Source organism: Ctenopharyngodon idella, chromosome 11 (assembly GCF_019924925.1).
Source record: "Ctenopharyngodon idella isolate HZGC_01 chromosome 11, HZGC01, whole genome shotgun sequence".
In the NCBI taxonomy this organism is placed as follows: Eukaryota; Metazoa; Chordata; class Actinopteri; order Cypriniformes; family Xenocyprididae; genus Ctenopharyngodon; species Ctenopharyngodon idella.
Genome location: NC_067230.1, coordinates 8,548,477 through 8,574,136, shown reverse-complemented (window position 1 = coordinate 8,574,136; position 25,660 = coordinate 8,548,477). Strand labels below are relative to the sequence as shown.

The following is a 25,660-nucleotide window of genomic DNA, read 5'->3' as shown; positions in this document are numbered from 1 at the left end:
TTGTAATGGGAGGTTTGCGAGGTCAATGTCTTTTATGGAAGCTTTCTGTCATATTTCTATCTCCTCAGCAACGACATTTAATTGTATTTTCAAATTTTAAATGTATTGTAAAGGCGCTTTCTAATTCACCAACTAGATACTGGATTTAGCCAAAACGGGTCGTGCTGAACTGAAAAAGACACAATGTGTCTATTCACAGGCCTGAAAAACACAGAGATGACGCACTGCTCTGTCTTGATCACAATGGCAAAAAAATTACAAACAAAATATATACAATGAGCATACAGAAGCACAAAATACATGATAAGACAGATATTGGAAACCCACAATGCTTTTGTCCTTCAGTACTTCCACACACATACATGCACACACACATCCCAAGCTCCATTTCCCAGTATATTGCGGTGGTGGTGAGCACAGCTGGCAACATCTGGAGGCATTTTGAGTCTGTTTACATTTCCAAAACACTGAAAAATACTGCAGGTGCCAGAAGAGTAATAAGGAACCAGGTCACAAAAAAGGATTGTTTAAACTCTAACAACTCTCGGCTCTGTCTCTCCCTCTCTCCTCCTGGAACTTGCTCTCTCTCCACTCATTTTTCATCAATCGCACACCACTTGCCTTTCAACGAAAAATAAGGCGCCGTAACAGTGCTCCAGCAATAACAGGAAAAATGGACTGAGAAGGAGAGAGACTGATGTAAAGCATCAGTCCCTTACAATGAGTCCTGAAAGATTCAAAGAAGCATACCAAATTTAATTGAACTACAAGTCCTTATTTTATATATATATATATATATATATATATATATATATATATATATATATATACACACACACATACTGTATATATGGGTCATTGACGAATAAGGTTTTTAAAAGCGTCAAAATTTAATGGAGATATAATTAATTTTGAAGTTTTATTAAGTGTTAACAATGAGATATGTGTTTTTTATAATCAATTAACACTGCTTTTGTCATTTATCACAAGATAAAAAAAATTCGGTTTTACCAAATGACGATATTTTCAAACAATGCTAACAGGCTAGCTAGCAAGCAAAAGGACAATCAAACATTTTATATTTAGTACAAGTTTTTAAAACCACATTTTCCATGTTTTATAGCACTTGTATCGAATGACCTGATATTTCGTGACATGCGTATGAGCAAGTGAAAACATGAATTTTTCAAATAGTTAAAAGAGAGTTAGTTACTTTCCATCACAACTGTGTTGTCCTTTGCAGGTGTCTAAATGATGTCACATCCTGTCACATGATATTGACCGCATGACTTGATCCAAAATGGTCCCTTTATATTGGTTACTCCGAATGACATCAATGAATTTCATTTTTCTGGACATTCTTTCTCATAACAAAGCAATGACTTCTACAGATAATTTTAATACCATTTTGCACTATGTTGATATATGATGTTATAAAATCATGCCAGAATACAAAATATATATATTTATTACATTTTAAGATATTTTAATAACAAATTAAATGGCTGTATTGGCCTTTGGACAGTTAAACCGAATCCCTTTTGACACTTCAAAATCTTTAAAATACCTTTATATGAAGCAAAATATTATTACAACCTTTTGGACTCAATAAAAGAGATCAAGTTGTACTACCTTACATTGAATGTCTTTTCTTTGTTTTATTATTATTATTATTATTATTATTATTAAGGCCTTTGGAAAAGAAATGACCAGTCACGTCACTGACCCATTTTTTTTTTTTTATTCTCTTGCACAAGTCACATCTTTAAACCAGACTGACTTTAAACATTTCCTTAACAGATCAAGAGGGGTTTATCACATTGATTTTGAAAATGTCCACACCGCTGAGGCAAACCACCAACACTTACCGTAACACATAAGCAAACCATATAAATATTCAGCAACTCCTCCACATGGTCTTTCTTAAACCCCCTAATACACACAAACACACACCCACTAGCTGCACTTAAGTTTTTCCTTCCCTTAAATGTAGAAAACAACCAGGAAAAACACTTGGATTTTGTTCAGCTTAATCAAAACAGACATAAAATAGCCCAGAACGTTGACATCATTTCAACCGCTTCCCCAAGGCGGGCAGAGAAGGGTCTGCTCGAAAATTTGACACAAAGGCACATGTTGTGTAGGATGCAATTACAGTGATTGAGTGTAATTTACCCGTGTAAGATGAAACCGGCCAGGCAGATGGAGGAGAAGCCGGGGATCGTGTTCTAGCCAGTCTGCACATGGTTGGGATATGGAGCAAAGCTTCTCACCTTTGAACTGACTAACATTTAGCGCGATGACATGCCATGCGAACACGCATTCCACATTACCATGGGTCGATGTATGATCCTAGATGCGTATGTGTGTGTGTAACACAGATCTAGACCTGGCGTCATATTTGTGCACAAAACCTGTGCGCAAAAGTTCATGATTTGTCAAAAAGCCATTGGATTTATTCCATGAAAGTGCATACTGAAAGCTCAATTTAAAAAATTTAGTTTCCGAATGTTACACCACTCAAATAAGGCTTGTAATCCTTTGTGCTTGTTCAGTTCTTTCCCATGAGAGGAGGAAGGGAGGAACAAAAGTTTAGGTAGCCTTTGAGACGCTCTCTGTCTCAAGGCGTCTCGTGGCCCTTACAGAGACTGACTTTTCACGGATTAACATCTACACCGATTGTTACCTTTTGAACAAAGCAGCTGAAAGGGAAATAAAAGGAATTACAGTCTGCGATGGACAGTCACATGGTGGTGCGGCCAGGAGACAGAACCATGGGAAAAGTTCAGAAATGGGGCAAATCAGAATGTAGAAAATGTACGGAATTTCATTAGGGTTAAAGACCATCATCAAACTAGAGGCAGACCCCGGACAGAACATGAGAATCTCTTTAGAGTTTAACTTGACGAACAAATTAGGCAAGAGTTCAAAAGAAGTGACCGACCCCCCCCCCCCCCCCCCCCCCCACCCCCCCCAAAAAAAGTCTAATCTACTCATTTAAAAAAAAAAAAAAAAAAACCTTTTCTCTGTCCATAGAAATGTTCAAATAAATAAATAAAATAATCATTATAATTAATAATTAATAATAATAATAATAATAATAATAATGTATTATTATTATAATTACACATTATTATTATTAATTATTATTATGATTATTAATAATAACAATAATAATATTTTATAATAATTATTTTCTTTAATTTAATGTTCCTAATTCATGTTAATGAACTGGTGTAAAACTGCTGCATTAAGTTAAAAAAAATTAAATAATAGAATATACATCACAAAATTTTGCTCTTTGTTTTTTTATTCATCAATTCAGCCTAATTAAGCACAAGCTTTATCTTGTATGCACTTTCACAGAACATCTCAGTTATTGTATCTTTGCATTTTACATTACAATGTTGACATGAACATCACAGGCTAAAAAAGTCTGAAAGTAAGCTTTTACAAAAGAAAAATCCCCTAAAGATTTGCAAGCCATCAATAATAGACACTGAGGCATGCATATGTAATGAGCACAAGCGTGTATGCAATGCCAGTGTTTGAATCCATGCAACTGTATATGATCATGTGCTCATGTTTCTACCTGATCTACCCATACAATTTGAGGAGGAAGAGGTCAGAAACTGCTAAAAGAGGGCAGCCCACTAGGTTTGAGGGTCAACTTACTGTTCACACAAGCTCCAGCTCACAAATCAAAGTAGTTTTTCCACTACTTAATCTTAAGGGTCGTGACTCGCCATGCAAGAGGAACTCGGTCCACGGCCGACTGGCAACTCTATAAACATTTAACAGCCTTTTGCAGCCATTCACAGCCACACTTTAGCTATGTGCGAGTCTGCCCTTCGGCTGCCCCGATACCTGCCTGCCAGCACCCTTCCTTTTAAGCTCAGTCGTTACTGGAAGCGCCTGCCAGGAGGGTTAGCGTGTGTGTTTGTGTGGGTGTGCGTCAGTTCCACTTCCACCTTACGGGCTTCACCTCTCTGAGCTCATTCACCGACGTGTGTGTTCTTTTAAAGGAAATGAAAATCTGAATGAAAATGAAACCGTAAAGTGAAGGGCTTAAAAATGCAGTGCCCTATAGTTAGCATCAGCTGTGTGAAGTTGTTCCTCCACCCATTGACATCCATCAGCATTGTGGGAATTTTAATGAAAGCTTTTGCTCAGCAGACTCAGACAGCTGAGTATATATGAGCCAGACCTGTTCACAAACTCTCACCCAAACTGGAACAATATCTCATCTGCCAAACAGTGTGAAACCAAACAAGAAGTCTATGTAGAGTGTAAATACAATAGCAGAGCAGGAATCTGGATCCAAAAGGACGTAGTTTATCGTCACTGGCTGTGGAACAGTGATGGGCACACGGCTACAAGGAACTGTTCTGCACCTTTTCTTTTCTATTCCTCCTTTCTACTGTTCCTTTGAAAGGTAACAAGCAGCATTTAGGCAGGGAGTGAAAAGAAGTCAATATCCTCTGGGGATCCAAGTGGATTACAAAATGTCACTTTCTCACAGTACACAGTCACAGAAGGGTGCACACAAACGCACACACACACACAGAGGCAGACAAACAATAATACACACTCACTGAGATACACAGTAGTGATTCCGTTTTTATACTCACACAACAACAACTTGGTACCAGCTGGTAGACCACCGTTATCATATCAGTGTCCAAGTAACCATCAGTCCAGCAAACATAGTGTTTCCTAACTTTGTTTTGTCTTATGTACCACCACGGCTCCATTAGTAAGTTTTAAGCCAATCATGCCAAATCAGATGTTTTTCCTTTTTTTATAAATCATATTTCACTGGACATCATTTAGAATTACCATTAATATTATTAGTCAAATAAAAGTAGCATAAAATAAATACATACATATTAAAATAACATAAAAGGAACTAAAAAAAAATCATTAGATTAATTAAGTCAATATTATACTGGAGCATTGTAATAAGTATTATTAAATCAGTTATATAAATAATGAAATTAGTCATGATTCATTATTTTATTATATTTATTTTCATGTTTTTTCAGTTTTAAGTCAAAACTATATACAATTTAACATTAATATTAATGATAATGCTAAATTATATACAGTATATATTAGAAAGAACTGAAAAACATTAAATTAGTTATTTTAATATATTTATTTAGTTTTATTCAGTTTCTTTTAAGTCAAAACTGTATCAAATTTTGCTACATATATATACATATATATATATATATATATAAATAATTATATAAAAAATTATAATATAAATAATTATTATATTAATAATAATTTGCTTATAATATATTTTATTTTAAGTGCCTTTAATATTAATCATAAATATATATTAATGAACAAATAACTAAAATAATTAAAATATATATATTTTTAAAAAGAACAAATCATGATTACTCTTAGTTAATCAGTTGTGTAATATGCAAGTTTCATAAATGTGTGTAGAAGACACCTGTACAGATTATGCATGGCTTTTTTATCAAAGCAAAATCTAAATCTGTACGTACCCCATGGAACCTGCTTAAGTACCCTTTGGGGAATCACTGCGTTGAAAGTCAATCAGAGAAAAGAGATGTCCAAATCACTCAACATCCCATATAGTGCCAGCGTGTAAGTACACATTACGTATCAACCATTAGAGAGTATCAAATTCTCACGTCTCATTCTTCTCGTTTACTGCGTCTTCAGACAGTCTTCCAGGAACAGTGTCATTTTTAAGCTTTGCCAACAAGTTGGAACACTTATGAAGATCCTGCGACCGCTGCACTGGAATGCCTGCAGCTGGCCGCTGCACATGTCTGCACAACAGAGGAGGGAAAGACACGCAGCGGAACGCTACATTTCACATCAGAAATGTCTTGAGGGACTTCTGTGTGGTGGATACGCCAGCTTCATGCTTGGTGAGGTCTCCGCTGACCTTGTTTCATCTACAAGCCGCCTTACGATCATTCAGCACAGAGCCGAGCGTATTCCTGCAGGATATCGGATCATGTCAGCTGCTATACAGAAAACCTAGACATTAAGCTTTGATCATTATTTTCAATTACAAGTTATTTACAAGCTGCTCTGTGCTTGCAATAAGATGATCCTAAATGTTCTCTGTGCTTTTTTGCAGACATATTTCATATTCTGCGAACTTCTCTCACTCTCTCAGTAGGCAGAAGCCAATTAAATATTACGCTTTTCTTTAAAAGGAAGAAAGGGAAAGCAAAGTTCACATCATCTAAAGGAATTCCAATTAACACCCTCCCACACAGCAATTAACTGTTAAAATAACTGATGAACAAACTGAAAATCCCTGGGAGTTCAGATGCTGCTTTTCTAATTAATTCCTGAGTCTTCTGCATCTCTTATATAATGAAACGCCATTTGTTTGTTTGACAGCACATCACCGCCTGGACCGGGCCAAATAAGTGTAAATAAAAAAAAGGGCCTTGTTTCGCCCTGATCCGAATGTACCTTCAATTTACTCCAACAACATTCATATTTCTGCAGTCTTTAAGGAGCCACAGAAAGAGATGTTGGACATTAGAGAAAGAAGCCGACAGCTGTGGTTGTACTGCGAGTGTGTGTGTGGAGAAAGACTCCTCAAAGGGGAGCTAATTAATAGATAGTGTGCTCAGGCCTCTGTCACAGTTTTCCTGTCAGGTCTTGTGTAAGGACAAAGATAAAAAAAAGAAAAAAAAAAGAAAGAAAAAGGGAAAACTGGAGTGTAGAGTGTGTGTACTGGGTTTATTGTTCTGTAAACTATGCACATCAGAGATGGCTTTGAATTTAACCTCAAGACTGAGGTTAGCAGTGCTGACGCAATACCCCCTGCCATTTGATAAGACGTTTATTACAAATTGTAAATGAAACTTAGCCTAGCTAAATACAAGAAAGAAAGAAAGGGTTTCATTTTTTACAGGGGAAGACGGACAAAAGAGGAAATAAATTATGTGTGGAAAGAGATTGCACCATTTATTTAGTCATAGGTGGGTCTTTTCTTCATAGTGTTTTCCCTTCTCTTTTTTGAACACTTGGCGGTACAGTAACATCAGCACTGTCTCCATTAAAACAGTATGTGTAATGGACTGCACTGTTCATCTGCTTTGTGTCATGCACTTGTTCAAACTGCCTTGGGGTGAACTTTTAACCTCTTTGGGTTTGAGCCACAGTATCTGAATACATGTACATTTTTACATTTTCTGCAAAAATGCATGCGTACTGTTTGCCCTTGCAAAACTTGCCACCACAAATACAAGGGTGTTTGGGTGGTTAATGTGGTGTTGATAAGATGTTCAAAGTGTTATGGGGTTTGCTAGGGTGTTTTGTGGTTACTTCATGTATATGCTTTAAACCCACGCTAAGACTCTATGGCCCCCTTAACACAAATGGCATAGCATATTTTTTGGGGGAAAAACAGAGTGATTTTAAGTGAAAATTTGTGGAATAAAGTTACAAAAAAAAAATCAGATATTGTTCATTGCACATTATATTGGCAAAACAGGAGTGCATTCCCTTTTGTCTTGTTCATCTTATAAGAAAAAAAAAAAAAAATCAACCAAATTACATTTTAAATGCATTTGCTTTTTACACCATTAAATGTGGTCAGAATAGTCTCCAACTCAGTATATGAGCAATAGAAAGTAGGGCTGCACGATATATCGCGATTTATCGCAAATTTTATTGCATGCAACTTGGCAAAGGCTGCGATTATTTTATGCGCAGGTTGTCAGAGCTATACGGCTCTGTGATCAGTAGTAAATTCTTCTCCATCTGAAAGCCAGAGGGCGCTCTCACACAGAAACTCCAAATATGCCCTGCCGCAGAAGTAGATAACGCGCCATTCTAGGAAATCCTTATGGGCATCATACTATCGCTGTAGCTGAATAAACAGAAGATTGAAATGCTTTGATTGATTAAACATGACTAATAAACACAACTGCCTTATTCTGTGTAAGAAGCCACATCATCTCACAGAAGGATGCTTAACTGTCATTATGAAGTGAGTGTAGAGTAAAAACATGTTATTAAATGTTGACAAGATGTTAATAAATGCTTCTCATGTCTGGAAAGATGTTTGACGCGTGTTGCTTTTTCAAATGTACATTATAAGCAACTATTCTTTCAGATGGATTAGCATTTGGAGCCATACTTCATTGACAAGCTGCGCATTTATAAAAAAAAATAAAAAAAAAAAATAAAAAAATGCAGCCTTTGCGATTTCATAATCGCACTAAGAATTGCGTTTAAGCTCAATTTCAATGTTATTTTTCGTATCGTGCGATACATTGTGCAGCCCTAATAGAAAGTGATAAAAACAGTGAATACCATTTTGTTCCCAAATTCTAATTCAAAGATTCCTAAAGTTGTCGAGATGTCAATCATAAATGATTAACAGTGTCACCGAACTATTTAACATGCCAAGCATAACACGTACATTATAATATCACAGGTTCACAGTGAGATTCACAGCCCTGTCAATCCTTTCCCTAAAAATATTCAACACAGCAGCCAGTGAAACCCAGACACTTATTTGCATATCTCAGACTGTGTGTAGTTGGACACCTTAGATAGCAGAGGCCATCGCTTTTGCATTTTCCTCCATTTTAATATAGTGCGATAGCCATCGAGAAACAGAGCACTGATTTTACAAGCCCTAATACTGAAGCGCTTTATCAGGCCAGGATCCGACTCTTGTCAAGTGAAACTGTGATAAAGTCAGTTTCTAACTACACCAATCGATGAAAGTAATTTATTTACCTCGGGTAGGCAATTTCAGTTCCGTCTTAAGATGGCTAGAGTGAGAGAAAAAGAGAGGGAGGGAGAGAGAAAGTTTGGCTTGGCAGGGCTTTGTACGACGGCACCCAAGATTAATATTCCTCTCATGAAACGTTCTCGGACATGTGAGGCGACTCCATAAACCGTGCCGAGGTTAATGCACGGTACTAAATCTACACCAAATCTCAGGCTGAGCGAGGGGGGGGGGGGAACGCTGTGGTGGTATCATTCCCACCTCTTCCCCTCACCTGACACTCCTGCGGAACCTCAGAGCGGCAGACGCTACATTAAAACCTCCACCATGCATGATACAGCTCAATCAGAGGGCCTTACTCGCTTAACCGTCCCGAAGCGAGAGCGAGGGTGGTGTGGTCCTTAACTTGACTGGATAAGGCACATGAATTACATATAATAATCGATACAAATGTGGCCACTTAAGGCTTATGTTCAGGTGCTAATGAATATTCATTTTCTTTGTGCTTCAGGCATTCGTTGTGGTTGTAAACCAATCACTGAGAAAGGGCAACCCAAAGGTGAATAAATCAGAGCATTACATAAAAACAAGCGTGTGTATTATGCGAGTCAGTGCATGATCGAGTGAGTCTCGTACGGAGAGTGTGTGAATTACAGAGTGCGGTAAGTTTTCAAAAAACCATATAATCCGGGCAAGTGCATTAATTCAGAACATCTCACATGCTTGCCTTTATGTCTCTCATGTGTGAAAAAATCTTTAACCAAGACGTACGTTTTTGCATTTCTATTAAACACAGCTAGTCATTCAAAGAAACTACAGTACATGAAATCCCTCCCTTGCTCTTTCTCTCCGTGGCCCTGAATGTCATTTACATGAATCGTACTGCTCTTGCCAACCTCGAGTCAGACCCCATTTACGACGCCCTTTATTTCTGCAAAAGACTAGCAGACTTCCTGACCTCCTATCTCATTTCTCTCTGTGGAGGTTAGTGTGATGGCTAGCGCGTTCTGGATGGGAGAGGACGTGTCTTACAAGGTGGATGGTAAAAGCAAAATCAAGTTGGTTCTAGGACCTGTTATTACAGTGTGTTTAAGTTTGCGTTTGACTGACAGGACGGCTCGGCGTGAAAGGATTTCTGCCGCTACAGCTGCTGTGGTTTTGTGGACTTGACAAACATAACCCTTTCTTTTCACTATTGTTTTTCCCCTTTTTTCTGATGCTCTAAGTCCAATAACAATGCTATTTGGGGTGGCTGAGGCAGCTGCATATTTGTCGTCCCCCCTTTCTCTTCCCCTCCTGTTCCTCCATTGTGTGTGATCTCAGTGTCTGGGACAACCGGTTTGATCCCCTATGCGAGAGTAATTTGCCAGTAGCCTTCTGTTTCAGAGCCCTGATAGGGATGAGCCCCACCTGGAGAAAAAAGGCTCAACTTCCATTACTTGTGAACTATTAGAATGTTTTGTTGTTGTTTTTTTAAAGTAGCTTCCGATCATATAAACATTAAAAGAGTGTGTAATCCTGGCAATATTGAGTCATTCAAGCCACCCGCTCATGGGAGCTGTAGTTTACGGTGCCCTGTCATTGTTTTCAGTGTGTAGTCAACACAGCGGATGGTATCTGAGAAATAGTCCCAGCCCAGCCGAGGAGATCTTGCACCGCCAGCGGCATTAATTAACTCCTCATGCCTGTCAGAAGTAATAGAGAGCAACGCGTTTAAACACATCAACAGGGCGGCTGGTCATGAAGTGAGAAAGTTGGGCGAAAAACAGACTAACTAAGCTCTACGAAGTCCGTTGCTGAACCAGCAGCCAATGAGTCAGTCGCCTTGTTAAAACAAGGAAGGGTTCGGATTTCACCTCCACTTCTAAGCATAATGCAAAAATCAAACCCTGGTACCCTTCCAGGAACCATATAAAGGTTGAGTGAATCTGGAATACAGTTTTGCAATTAAAAGCGGTGGGTGGGGCAATTTAGTCGCCATATTAATATAATTTGTGCATATGCACACAGTAAACCCTCAAAACTAACTTTAATCCCACCCACTTTAAAGATGTCAATCAAAATTGCCCTCTTTTTCACCTACAGCTCCACCCTTCCTGACGGGCGGGCCAACTTCACAGCTCTACTGTATCCAAAAACAACTCTGCCTGAAACCCGATGCCGTACGCCACTAAGGATGCAGACGACATGCAGACTCGGAAATTTTTGGGCTGCTTTGCTCACAGTTAGTGTTCGTACGTAAATCGAGCTTGGCCCCAGCATCCTGAGGGGGCCCCCCATTTTAACAGTACACAGACTCGAGCCCTTAAATTAGACTTCTGTGAATACACTTACAGGCCACACTGTTTACCATCATTTCTCAACATTTTAATGGGATCCAGCGCAAATTCAAATAAATGAGCACTTCAGATGATGACTCCAGGCCTTCCTACTGTTTATCTACTATGACCTTGGTGCCACTTGCATCAGTCAGAATGCTTAACTATAAAGATGGCCACACTGGCCCAGGGCCAGTGTGAGGGAGTTCCGGGCCAGCTGACAAAACTCAAAATATTACTTTTGTTAATGTCAATCAATGTCAATCATTATATGCGATTGTTATCCAGCAAACCAATGTATAGTTATCCAGCAAACCAATGTATAGATTTACGTTATAGCTGTATAATTTATAGTTTATAAAAATCCTGCACAATACCCAAACTTGCATAAGCACAAAAAGTATTTATTAATTAGCAACGTTTAAGTCAAACATCCTCAATATAAGAAAATGGAGAGAAAAAAAGGTAAAAGTTTTAATGAAATAAAATTTGTAGTAGTAGTAGTAGTAGTAACAAATCTAAAACTATACTGTTAAAAAAATAATTATTTTGTGGTGGGGCCAAGTGAAAAGGTTGGCAGGGCAAGTAAATATGGGCCAGTTGGAAAAAAAAAAAAAAAAAAAATCCTTACTGATGAACCCTGGTTAGACATTTAACAAAAAAAAAAAAAAATCATCTGGTACCAAAGAGGAAGGAGTCCTCAGTGTGTGGTCACTTTAAGAAAACTAATGCTCAACAAAAGCAAAGCTATAATTTATACTCGCCTGCCGGACAAAGCCTGGAAAAGCTGGTGGAATGTTTGCGAGCTGCCTGGATACTCCTGGAGAAGCAGGGTTTCTTATTGACGCAACGGCTGAGAAAATAACACTGGCTTGTGTACCAAGCCCATGACCAAATATCCTTTTATCAGAGAGTCTGCTTATACCCCAAAAGAGCAGGGAAAACAGATGACCAGACAGCAAGCTAAACAGAGAGAAAGGAAGTGAGTGAAAGACAGATAAATGGGAGAGTGAGGGGAGACAGAGAGACCTCCTCTGCCGTGTTCTCTCCTTTTCATTTCATTTACATCCTGTCACTCATGTGATAAAGTGGCTACATGAGACTATTGAGAGCAAGACAAACTACAGCCCAGGTCACAGCGTGCATCAACAGTCTGCGCCCCCGATACCTCTCCATCTGCTACCGTCCTGAAGCCTGGATCTCTTTCAAGACGAGAAAAAAAAAAAACTTTCCGTCTTCTATGAAAGAAGGGCCATCTGGAATTTTCTGCAGAAGGTCCTTCCCTGGTACAAAAATTTTAAACCAATCCGGCAAGGCGCGCAGAGGCCCGTAATGGCTCTGACATGTCCCTGCACTATGACCTCATCAGACAGTATGCAGAGCCAGGGCACAGAACGGTGAAATTCCACCAGAAGGTTCCATTCGGCCCATGATGTCTATCCCGACACATGTAGGATCGGCGATCTGTACTCGAGAGCGCACTAGGCTGAAGACTCGCGTCACCAGCCCACTAACGTGACAGGTAGCGGGGTTTGTAATTGGAGCCGATCAGTAAGCCATATGCCACTCGTCTCCTAGTGCCAAATCCCCGCCCCCGCCACCCCTCTGATGCTTGGCACACTCTGGCTCCTACGGAAAAAAAGCCCTCCACTTCATTAAGAAAGTAAACACAAGTGCTGTCTGAAGTGTCTAATTAGTCCCCTAATTACTCCCTGCTCGTTACTAATGCAAATTAGATTACGCTGCTTAACTTCATCGTGTCCACAATGCCGCTGTTAATTGAGGCCTTTTGAAATTAAATTACTCGCTAATTAGCATATCAAAACCATTAATTCTGTGCCAGAGAGAAAGAGAAAAAAACAACAACAAACGCCAAGTTTTGCTAATGAGTTTTGCTAATTGAATATGTACGTTCAATATTGAGTTTTTGCCAGCCGGGCCTCGCTCAAGAAGCTACTTAGCCACTTGTGCGAGCGAGTTCAAAGGGAAAGGAAGCCAGTCTTGGGCCGTTTAAGGCAGCACTCGAATGTTTTGTCAATATTTTCTTGTTACGAAGCACAAGGGTAACACTCGGTGAGTGAAACAAATACGCCTTTGATAGCAGTAGACATTAAAAAAAAAAATGCTAAAAACTATGGTATGCATGATACATATGTATTTGTTAAATTTGAAAAAAGAAAAAAAAAAAGTTAACGTGAATTTGACAAATCAAATTTTATATGTACACTACATTTCAAAAGAATTTGTTTTTTAAAAAAGCCTCATTTGCTCACATCAAAAATACAGTAAAAAGCTGTAATATTGTGAAATATTATTACAATTTAAAATAACTGTTTTTAATATTTTTTAAAGATTTATTCCTGTGATAGCAAAGCTGAATTTTCAGCATCATTACTCCAGTCTTCAGTGTCACATGATCCTTCAGAAATCATTCTAATATGCTGAGTTGGTGCTCAAGAAACATTTCTTATTATTATCAATGTTGAAAACAGTTGTGCTGCTTAATATTTTTGTGGAAACTCTGATGCATTTTTTCTAGGATTCTTTGATAAATAGAAAGTACAGAAGAACAGAATTTATTTGAAAGAAATTTTTTAACAACCCAAACTTTTGAAAGGTAGCATATGACCACATGATAAAAGTCTGTTATTCTTGGATCAAGCTTGTATAAATCTTAGAAAGTGGCTTTGACTGGAGAGCTGATTAAGGAAAAGATCATGATTAAAATTATTAATTATTGTAAAACGCTATGAAAGCTTTTCTATTTTTCTCAAGTACAATCAAATGTGAAGATCTCATCAGTTTCACCACACTAAAAAACTTCCAAACTTTTAACATTAAATTTTCTCATACCTTCATAAGCAGACATCCATTCAGAATGAATAAGCCTTAAGTAAAAGTTCACGCCATTAATTCATGTAATCTACAGAGGTGACGAAAGGCTTAAGAAATCTCAAGAGTCGCTTTTGCTTTAAATGTAAACGACTACGATTAAATTTAACACTTCCCTTCTCGGCACCCCACCCCCACAACCCAATATCCGTCCAATAAGGATTTCTGAAAGACTCCATTCAGTGCTCTCAAAGTCTCATTTTAATACTATCTCCAACTTCTCATTTGAATATGGACCTAATGTAAGAGGTGTAGAAGAGAAAAGAAATTGAATAGTGAAATTGAGAGGTAGCCACACAAAAAATTAAATAACCGTGATAATTAGATGTGAAGATATTATAATTTCTTTACAAGGATGCATTGAAAATGCTGCTCTACAACATTTGGCCTAATTGTCAGAATTACCATATTAACCAGTTACCATTTGAGTAAGTTGATTAAAAAATTGATTATTCGTCTATTTCTTTTAGGAGTTTCTTAATCAAAATCTAACATCCTTGAAAAATTAATTTGAAGCCCCTCTTATCAGTTAATTAAATCTGGTTGGAAGTCATTTTTCTGTGAAGCGTGATTAGACAGCGCACTGTTCTGTACTGTTCGGGCCGTATGACGTTAGAAAACTTTTCAATGTCTCATCAAACATTCAGAAATAAGAAGAATAGAATTTCTTTGAAGGGCCGTCTCTTCTCCTATTCTTTTTTTTTTTCTTTTTCCTTTTTTAAACTATGCCTTTCTGATAAATTACGCTATACCCGAAAGATCTCTCACTCTCATTAACACATTCTCATTACCAGGCAGGAATATAAGGAAAAGGGAAAGAGAAAAATAGAGAAAGAGAGAGTGTGTGTGTTGGGGGACAGAACGAGAGAATAATACTCTTGTAGGATGGATGACTGTATGGAATTATTTCCTCATATAATCCGGCAGAGTGTGCAAGTGTGTATATATATTTGAGGTGTTTCTGAACTGCTGTCTCGGCTGGAGGTGAACCTTTAGCCAAATTAAAGAAAGAAGAGAAGCCAAAGATACAAATGTGCTTTACAGACAGGAGAAAAAAAAAAAGAAAAAAAAAAAAGAAGTCACAATCTCTTGAGAAAACTCACAACTCTCCTCTAGAAAAGAAATACAAAAGCACTTAGAGTACCAAAAAAAAAAAAAAAAAAAGGAAAAAATCAGCTCTTTTTATGACCCTTTTCGGTTTTTCTGAGCAACTCTAACAGTACGGCATTCCAGATTCCTCAGACAGAGGATCTGAGAGGGGCGATAAGTCATATTTGACAAAGTAAAGCTTAACACATATTTCATTACAATAAAATACATTGTAATATCAATATCTTTGGAACGTCTCTGTGGACAAAGTTGTCAAGAAGATAAGACAGTGCGTGTCAAGAGTCGGGTGGGAAGGAGGATTCGGCTGGAGAAGCGCGTTGCTCTGAAAGTCAGCCAACACACACGGAGCTAAAACGATTTCGCCAGACAACCTTGGGATAAGCTGCTGAGGACGACACATTAATATACTAAGATAAAACAGGTGATGAGACACTAATTCTATTTTTTACTGGAATAGCCACATATATTTTCTTTCATTTCCCCCTCCTCCTTATGCATTACGCTCATTCTTTATCTGTAAAATAGGGTGGCCAACTAATCAGAGCATTTATCAAATTCCTCACATTTTAGCGTTTATTTTGGGGGGTTTCCATAACACGGAGTACAGGCCGCTGTAGAGTTTCCAGAGCTCAACTGACCACACGCAAACCTTTGTTTTTGGGCCTATGAGTCTTACTGACCACAGCAGTGCATAACAAACCCTGGTTCAGAACTAAAAATACTATTGAATGTTTATCGAAATGTTTGAGACCTTAACAGAGGGCAGCCAGGCCACTCGTCATTCACATCGAGGTGTAAGTGAGGCCACGGGTTTTGCTTCCTACAGGGAGTGGGTCAATTAGTCTGATTAGGTGTTTATTGAATGATTGGGGGATGCTGATTACTCCACTGAGGGGTTCGGCTTACTGGCAGTCAATCAAGAGAGCCGCTCTGGTTGCTAATACAGCCACCTCATGGGGTTTGTTCACTCCTCACAGTCTCCATCTACATCTGACCTGTCAAATTTTCAGAAAAGCCGTATCTGTTTCAAATACAATTAACCTTTTGGACAAGGTGGAAAGAAAAGTGAAGAGACTGGACAGGCTGAACACCTCACCTCTTCGATATCATTATAGCCGATACATTTCAGAAAAAAAAAAAAAAAAAAAAAAAATGGTAGCAGATCCTTATTAGGGCCCCTTATGAACAGGATCGTACCGGTTTTCCTAAACTAAATCCAAATTCACGTCGCCTAGAGGGTTTAGACTTTATTTTGTACCGCTTTTTCTTCTCTGGGATTTTTTTATTTATTTATTTTTTTTGCATGGGGGGTCGTGAGGGACAAGCCACGGCTGTGTTTTTGAAATTAGCCATGGCAAGCTGGTGTTTGGAAAGTGATTGCTCTAAACCGCGGAGCGTTACCGGGAGGGACGGTGAAGGTTCGCACACGCAGACGTCTCAGCCTAATAGCACCCAGGAGATGTGCTGCGACTGAGGATTTCTGGAAACTTCTCTCTGGCCAGATTTTTTACAAACGCCCAGCACAAAGCCTCATAAAGAAACTCACTTGTCAGAGATGTCGAGTTCAGCCTAACTCGCCGCTGTAATCATTTCCTCCTTCACTTAGACTCTGGCTGTTCAAAAACTGTATCAAAAGTGAGACCAAAAAAATTATGTATGCACACAATTAAAATAAAAAAATTAATAAATTATTTTCTATATTAGCAGGCTTTAGAGTGTGTTAACTGTTTTTTATGCACTTGTATTGTAGGCTTGTTTTGCTGAGAGCTGATTGCTTTAAAGCAAATCATAAAATTGTGTTTGTCCTTGAAGAAATACTGCATTTGTGTTTTATCCATTACTAACAGATTGTAAATACTTTAAAAGAAATCTGAGGGTGAGAAACAAAGGCAAAAATTTGTCATAGTTAAAAATGATAGAGGAGAATAGCTCACCTGTGGACAGTGGTCATATTGCCCTGTTTCTCCTTATCTAGCGATTTCAAAAACATTTTTCTCCAATTGTTCTTCTACCTGCGGGAACTGAATTTTTTTTTTTTTTCTATGAACCGAAACAGCAATTATGACAACCAAACACTTAACAAAAGATCACAGAAGAAAAAGTCCTTCCTCACAACCTATTCAAAAAACGCAGACGTGAAAACGTCTGAATGTGATAAAATGCCGCATGCAAACTCTTTAAACAAATTTAATCAGGTTTTAATACAAGGAATAGGTTTACATCTGAGGCTTCAGCCTTTCATCCGCTCACCATTTTATCTGATAAAAACGATCGCTTGATTGAAAAGAAATGAAGTAAAGATTAGGTATGCTAGTTTCAAAATTAAGCATACAGTCACAACACCTTTCTATCTGGAGTTATCTGCAACTTTTATCATGTAGATTCCTTTAATAAAATCCGGGCATGGGTCATGTCAAGAAAGGTAATTCAAATTGAAAGTGAAAAATTACCATAGAATGCCATGTCATCCCAATATCACAGCAATGCAATTCCTCCCCATAAAAAAAGAGCATGAGTGTGGAGGAACATGAATTTGGCCATCATTCCTTTTTTAATTAAAGCATTCAGTCCCCTTTCAACGAGAGTTCAAGGATGCCAGGAGACTAATTAATTTGAAAAGGTAAGATGTCTGCGAACAAATGTCTTCCGACACACAGATTTAAAGAATATGGAATAAGAGAGAGGTAAGAAAGAAAGAGGTCGAGAGGTCGCATCACTTCAAGTCGCCCTGGTGTCATCCAGTGATCAGAGTTGAAAACAGACCAGTGCTGGAGTTCGCCTTTTCGGTATGTGGGTGGGAGCAAGTGTGAAAGCCTGGATAAAGCCGCTCAAAAAGCTGCAAAGAGGACATCAATGGAAAATAGCTCAAAATTGCTCATCGGTTTATTTATTTATTTAGCTAAAGCTAACTTGGTTCAAATAATATCACTATATAGTTGGCCGTGGATACCGGCAACCATTAAAGCACCGCTATGAAGTATAGTATATTACAGCTAAGCTGAATAAGTACAAGACACACACATCAGCTTTTTGTAAACCTGCCATTTTAAAAATATGCATAAAAAAAATAATAAAAAACCAAATGCTGAGGATAGACTTGTAGGGTTTGCATCTCTCTTTTCACACTCACACACACTTTTATACACATGCAACACTGAAATACGTTCCTACAGTACTGGAAACAAAAACATTTTAATTTAAAATGTAATACTTTATCTGCTGCATTATCACTGTAAAAGTAAATACAAGAGGAAATATGCCCTAAACAGTGCATGCAATAATTATTTAGTCCTTTTTTAAATTAAATAAGTGTGAATAAAAAGTATATTAATTTATAATATAAATATTAATAAATATAAATTTTATAATATAAAATACATTAACATTTTCAAAGCACCTTGTTTGTTCACACCTTTCTTTGCCATGCAAAGGGAAAAAAAAAGACTGTGGAGGTGAATTAAAAAGTGTGTGTGGGTGAGAAAACAAAGCACAAAACTTATTCACTCCTGTGGAAAAGTCCTGGACAGGAGTGCTAATCCTAGGTTTAGTGGCTGGGTTATTTCCCAGGGAAGAGGGGGTATGGATGTAGAATCCCATTACAGATGTCAGCCGACTGGCAGTGACCGCGAGGGCAGACATCATACCGGTACAGAGCCCCATCGTGCCCCCAACCTACCAGCAAGAAAAGCTCAACTGGTATGAAGTCTGACCGGCTACCCTAACCCATCCACCCCTCCTTCCATCCGCGACCCCTCTGAAGGTAAATACTCTCCCTGACTTCTCCCGCTAGCGCTCCGATGAATGGAGAGCGAGGGGCTGTCTGTGAGTGTGTTAGTGTGTGTGTGAAGGGGGGTTACTATACAATTATTCAGATAACAGCTGGGGATAATATAGTGGCAGATGTCCTCTGGTCAACAATGCTCACAGACCACAGCCGAGAGCAAAAGGCAACTCTAACCAACGGTTAGCAGCGTTCATCACACACAATTTTAAATGGAGTAAGAGCAGGAATCAATCTTTTTTTTCTTCTTAATTTTTCTGAAATCCTAAAGTTCGCTCCTCCTCCTGAGCTATCGTAAAATCTTTGCTTTTTGAAAAATTAAATTGAAAAATAACTAAATTATAAAATCACAACAATACACTCGTTTAGAATATAGCCAATTAATTTAGTTAAAAACAATTCATTTTGACCAACATCAAGTTTTAGATGACAAATATATTTACAGGTTTAAAAAGATTTTTTTATATATATTTCCACAAAAGAGATTTTTCCTGTGTTTTTGAGTCTGTGTCCATGTGTAAAAGCCCTCGCATTATTTGGCAAGTGATGGTTAGCGCTAGATAACATGCTTTTCCTGCAGCGCGAGTGTGTTGCGCTGCGCTTCTTGCACTCCTCACCCCCCACCAAGACAAGACACTTCACCACAACAGCTTCAGAGAAGAGGAAAAAAAAAAAGACAAGACCTTACACAACACAAAGAAATGCATGGATTTAGGTATTTATAACATGACATACATTCCGAAAATGTGATTTTCTTCTAAGAAAATGCAAAGTGTCTAAGAAAGTTAACTACAGGAGGGGCAGAAGAAAAAGCATCAATCAAAAATGGAAAGATGAATCTGATTGTTTTACACATGGTAAAAAGATAATTCTGTCATAAGATGTATCACATTCGTCCGTTTCAAATGCAAATAACTTAAGTAGGCATCCCCTTGTTACCCATTACTAATACCATAAAAGAAACCAACACTCCTCCATTCCACTGCTACTTTACGGATTAGCGAATGAAAATTAGATGCATTTATATGGTTATTACTTATATGGTCACACAGTGGGGAGGGGGATTTATCCAAGCGTACAGTGCAGCACCAGAATCTCCCTCAGGAACGAACCGCTCGCACCTTCGGCAGCTGGGGGTGGATTAGAGTTTTAAACCCGGACTAAGGTTTACTGTGGCCGGCAACACTGACAGGAATTCCTCCCGCCGTTGCTGCCAAACAAAGCCGGGCAACGCAGCGAGGAATAAAACATCAGAGGTTTTCTCCTCTCCTGTTTAGGCAGAAGTTTTCAGTAATCGCAATCGCTGTTTTGAGAGCTTAGCATTTGGCGTCACGAGTGGGATTTTATCAGCGATAGAAGCGAGAAACAGAACTGGGCTTCTCTCGAAAACTTTACTAAGACTCATTCAAACAAGCCGCAGCTGTCACTCTGATATCACATCACGTCTTTTGTGACAGTGCCGAAAGTTTGCTCCCATCTTTCCCAAAGAGCTTTACTGATACGGCTGCTTCTCTGATGGACATGATGGCTTGTCAGCGTTACGCTGGGGTTTTTAAAATATACAGCAAGTCGCATTATAAAGACCTTCGTGGAGGGGGTGAAGGCTCGAGGGGGGAAGACAGCGGACTGAGAGAAAATCCATAACACAAATACAGCTGTCAGCTGGAACGCAAAGTTAGCAGAAGCAGCTTCGGTGGCCACAGGGAGCAAGTTTATGACTTCAGCTTGCATCCTCCCTTAGACACTATCAAGGCTTCAGTGATCAATACACAGTGTTCTTCATCACACCAACAGGTACCTGAATCTGTTTCAGGCAAAAAAGGCCAGTTGTAACTCTTTCAAGCAGGTATTCACATGTGACTGACCATGCAGCGCACTAGTTCACTTTCCATCCGCATCTGCAGCTCCGAGCTGCCAATAATCTCTCCTGAGGTGCTCGGCTAATGGATATAGAAAAGTAATGATCAACGCCTCAGACTCAAGTACTGTCATTTCCGTCCAGTGAACACCCTGCTTTTCCTTCTACCACATTTCCCCAGCTCATCGGAAATGGGCCCTTCCTCTCTCTAAGCAAACGCTAGGGTCATTCTTTAAGACAGTCATCACCTCATAACAGCCTGGCACTCTCCCGAAACCCGGCGTGAAGCCTCCCCACACAGGAAACCTTGTGCGCGAAAACTGCAAAAAAATGTGCCACTGAGGTCACGGCAAAGAGAAACTGTGCTTAAGAGTTCAAGTGGAGAATTAAATTCACATTGGAAATAAATACACAAAAGAAAACAATGTCCAGCAGCATCTTCAGCTGACGGATCGCCAAGACAGCATTTCCGCGCTGCAGTCTGGTCTCTCTCAAAGTTGAAACAGTTAACACCAGACCTTTTCGATATCTAGCTCAACTAATCAGATCAAAATTGTCATCTGGAAAACATCCGTCACTCTGGTCTCTTTTTTCTTTTGCAGATGCTGAAGTTGGTTGAAATTGCTTTAGTGTCATTTTTAGTGTAGTTAGCTCCTTTTTTCCTCTTTCAAGGCTCAGAGTTTGAGGAGAAAATGACACCACTCTCTGACTAGTAATAAAAGCAGCCCTCACTGTCTAAAAACGTGCATAATTTATTATTCACATACACTGAAAAATGCTCAGCCTCGCCGTTCCACCAAATAACATCTTCAATTAAAACCACATGTTTAATCTATGGCTGATGCTTGCTTGCTGCTGGTCAACGCCAGAGCTGATGCGTTCAAAGACGCAAACGAGCGTAAAAATTACAGCCTGACCTTTCACGTAAGGTCAGCTGAAATATGAAAGGGAGAATGTAGGCATGACATATTTCACACAAACTGTTTCAGAGAGCAGAAGTGGCCAAAAGTATGGTTGACAAAAAATAATTCTAATCAGTTAGAAATGGATATGTATTGCTCTTCAAAATGCTTTAGCAAAAAATGCACTTGTGTGAAAACTAACATTATTTTTGGAACGGTAAAAGAGTTTAATGGTTGAAATGCTATGTGAGGGTCTAAGGGACAGTGCTTCATGAGAACAAGAGTGCTTTGTGTTAAAACCACCCGTGATATTGAAAAACTTAAATTTACCTCTAAATCACTTCACTAGGCTCATCTGAATTTGAAAAGAGCACACACACACACACACACAAAGCACTAAATGCTTTTTGCACAGCACACACCGACATATATTTGCATTAGCAAGAAACTGGTTGTTCAAATAAAGTTTCAATCACCAAATGTTCCTAAAATATGCATCAAAAAGCAACATGCCTGAATGTACACCTGGCATCAGGTTAGACTCAACATCAACGTCCAAAATAAACACATTCCCGACCTTCTCTACCCAGAAAAATACCCACAGTGGGCTGAATACCAGCCTGCCATGCAATCCACACATTCATCAAAATAACGTATTTGAAAGACCTCCGAAAGGTTTGTAGTCTGTATAAACATGAAGAACAACATAAAACCCAATCACTTATCGCAGAAAAAATGATATATCAATTATAACCTGATCTCTATGGTAGCCTAGTGTCCACCGTTAGAAATAAAAAGCTAAAACTATCGGCTGAGGTGTAGCTGTTGCCGCTTACAGCTGCTTGACGGCCATGCAAAATAACTAAATTACCCACTTTACTGCCATTTTAATGCCCTCCCTGAACGAAATGCCATATTCTTTGTCAACTTCATGAATTATCACTTTTACTCTATAAGCACATAAAACCATTCAATCACTCTATTCATCTAACACACAAGCAGATCAAATGGAAATTGTATTCATCACTTTATGCTTATGTTCATCTACATTTACACATGTCACATTTCAATTAGCAGGGAATCTGTTCATCATAAGAGGCAATATATCAAAGAACGGACATTGTAGGAGCACACAAGTGCAGCAATGAGACAAAAAAAATAGTGTTTTAGTTCAAGAAAAATAAATTCTTATAAAATAAAATAAAACATTATTTTATGAAAGTAAGCTTTCATAAAATAAATTTCAAAATCCTTTTTATGTGCTTTTAAATGATGTTAGTAATAATGAAGATGAATTAATTAAAAGATTAAACAAATTAAAAATGTCAGAAACACTTTATGACATCAAAGTAAATAATTTATCATTCTCTTTCAACGCTCAAAAAATGTTCATCTTATGATTCAATATATGTTTCCATTGTGCTGTAAATGCCAACAGTGAATTAAGGCAACATTCACGTATACTTTCCATGAGATTTAAATTAATCGTGTCAAAAGCTTCATCAGTCCTTAATAACATGAGATTAACACACTGGAAGATTATGAGGATGATGAGGTGTAGGCTACATATATATACATTTTTTTTTTCATTAGCAGGAAAAGACTGAATATAGTTTTATTGTTAAAAACCAAGTACAAAAAGAGTGTGAATTACTAGTGTACTTGGTTCAACTCCTGAGCTGTAGTTCCCTCTGCAGACTTACTTTTAATGCCCGGGACTCACGTTAAAATTGTTCCTAGTTTGTTTTGTTTTAGTTTTACTGTTGTATTTGAGAGAGAAACAAACAGTGCTGATTTGATCACGAAATGAACAAGCTATTAAACATATGCTTTAAAAATAAAAGGTTAATCTTGCTCATTCATCTGTGTAAAAATGAATCCCTAAATAAAGATATTAAGTTTTGCATCACTGAAGTTAGTCAGCAATCTGTCTGTTAACTTATAAAGGCAAGGCAAAAACTGACCATTTAAAAAAGATATTTTATTACAATTTTTGATGTGCAAAGTTAATCATTTTTCATTAGTTTTTAAATCTGATTTTGCATCTATACAAACCTTACTCACTGTATCTCGCGGTAATTGATGCATTTGAAATCACACTCATTTATAAGTATAATAATAATCAATACATTCTGAGTTACTTATTTTTATATCTCTTTTATTTCATTCGTTACATTTTTAATATTTCATTGTCTCAGTAACACACCGCTAATAGACCCTAAAACAACAACAAACTTCAATGCGTTTCATTTATTTTTCTTTTCACTTTCTGCTATAATTTTAAAACGTTTAATTATTATTCTATTAAACGTATGAATCAGAAGGCATGGGTTATTTGCATAAGATCAGATCACTATCTGCTGAGGGCCTGTTAAAAACAATCAGCTACACGGAGAATAAGAAAAAAAGTCCATCAAGCCGCGGTTTAACTTTTTAGTTTACGTGCATATTTCGATGCTGTTTATTAACTTAAATTGTTTACACGAGAGGTTTATTGGTAAAGGCCAAGCAATATATGATTTCTACATTTCTGTGGAAGAATCATATGGTCTTTCAAATGAGACCAAATGCACACTAACATATATTTATTCCAAGTTACTTTATCTGATCTGTCAAAAAAAAGTCCTTTTTTCCTTTGATAATATTTTAGAGCAGGTGATATTTTCAAACTCAGTTGCACATGCTCAATAAACTTGTTATAATCTTTTTCACTATCGAGGTTCATTTTTATCTAAAAACCCTTCTAAGTTATTAAAAAATTATTTAATAAAAATGTGCCTGTCTCCAATTCATAATCGCGTATTATTCTCTCGTGGAGAATAATAACACGCTTTCATCTCCGGTTCAAAAGTGTCACGTAAAAAGTTAAAAGTTGTCAAATGTATTGTGGTACTGAGAGCTTTAGTATCCCATTTGCAAAACATCTAAGAAAATACAGTGACTTTTATTTTTTTTTCTTTTGATCTGATGAAGTGTGTGAGATAACGCGTCCGTGCGTTCAAATCTGGGATACATATTAATATTAAAATCGCTTAAGGAGCGAGGCGCAAAGTACAAGAAGAAGAAAGAAAGAAAGAAAAGAAGAAGTAAAAAAGTGGATATGAACCTGTTAGGATATTGTGAAGAACTCTACTTTCACTCTACGGCTGGACCATGTGGATGTGTCGCTCCAGCTCTCGTGAATGTCCCAGTGATTCCAGAAACCTTCTGAAGAGCAACGCAAAAAGAAAAAAAAAATCCTGTTCTATTGAGTGATGTCTTCAGACCATTACTTTCAACGACAACTGTCTTTATTAGTCTTCCTTTCCTTTTTACTGGCTTCCTCTCTCAGACTGGTCACTCAGTAGGGAGATAAGTGGAAACAATAATCGTGCACTAGCTCAAAGGCTGCATGGTCACAGCGCTCCTCAAAGTTCATGAAGAACAAGCACGCGGCTCTTTACGCCTCCTCGTCGCTTCAGGTCTTCCTTCTTTCTCTCTGTTAATCACACGGTGAGTTTTCCTAAAGTCCCAATAATGCTTCTCGCTGGAGTTTTTGGCATCTCGTCTGTTCCTCGCTCATTCGCAGAGAAATCAGTGTTGAATTACTCCGCTTGTGTCTTGTGTTGGCGATGTGTTAGGGGACAGTTTGGTCTACCGTAATACGCCTAGAACGGGCGCGCGCGCACACATCTTCTGCGCTGCCGCCGCTTGCAGCACAATAGAAAACCTCGCGCGCTCCAGGCGCTGATCTCTTCACCTGCGCGCGCATCGATGGTTTAGTTTGGCCATTGTGGCAGCCGACGAGCAACAGATGTTAGTCAAAGGACAGACTCACCACGGGAACCGTTACCTTATTCCTCATATACTCTTCAGGAAATAACAAGTCTGTTCTTGCTGCTTGTCATCATTCAATCATAATTTGGTTTTGTTGTCAATAAGTATTATTATTATACAAAAAGTATATTCTCATCATCAGTGTTATAAATAGATACATATAGGCCTAGATAACATTGTGCAATAAATGACATTTATTAATATAATTTATATATCAACACACTCACACAC

General features: G+C 38.1%; 1 protein-coding gene across 1 annotated transcript in view; it reads right to left on the bottom strand.

The window, feature by feature from the left end:
* The window catches only part of foxp4 (forkhead box P4), a 147,057-nt gene extending 121,659 nt beyond the window's left edge, over positions 1-25,398 (bottom strand). Inside the window, exon 1 of the mRNA XM_051912426.1 lies at positions 24,720-25,398. The gene's annotated coding sequence lies outside the window, so the exon portion shown is untranslated. The remainder of the gene's footprint in view (positions 1-24,719) is intronic.
* Between the last annotated feature and the right edge of the window lie 262 nt (positions 25,399-25,660).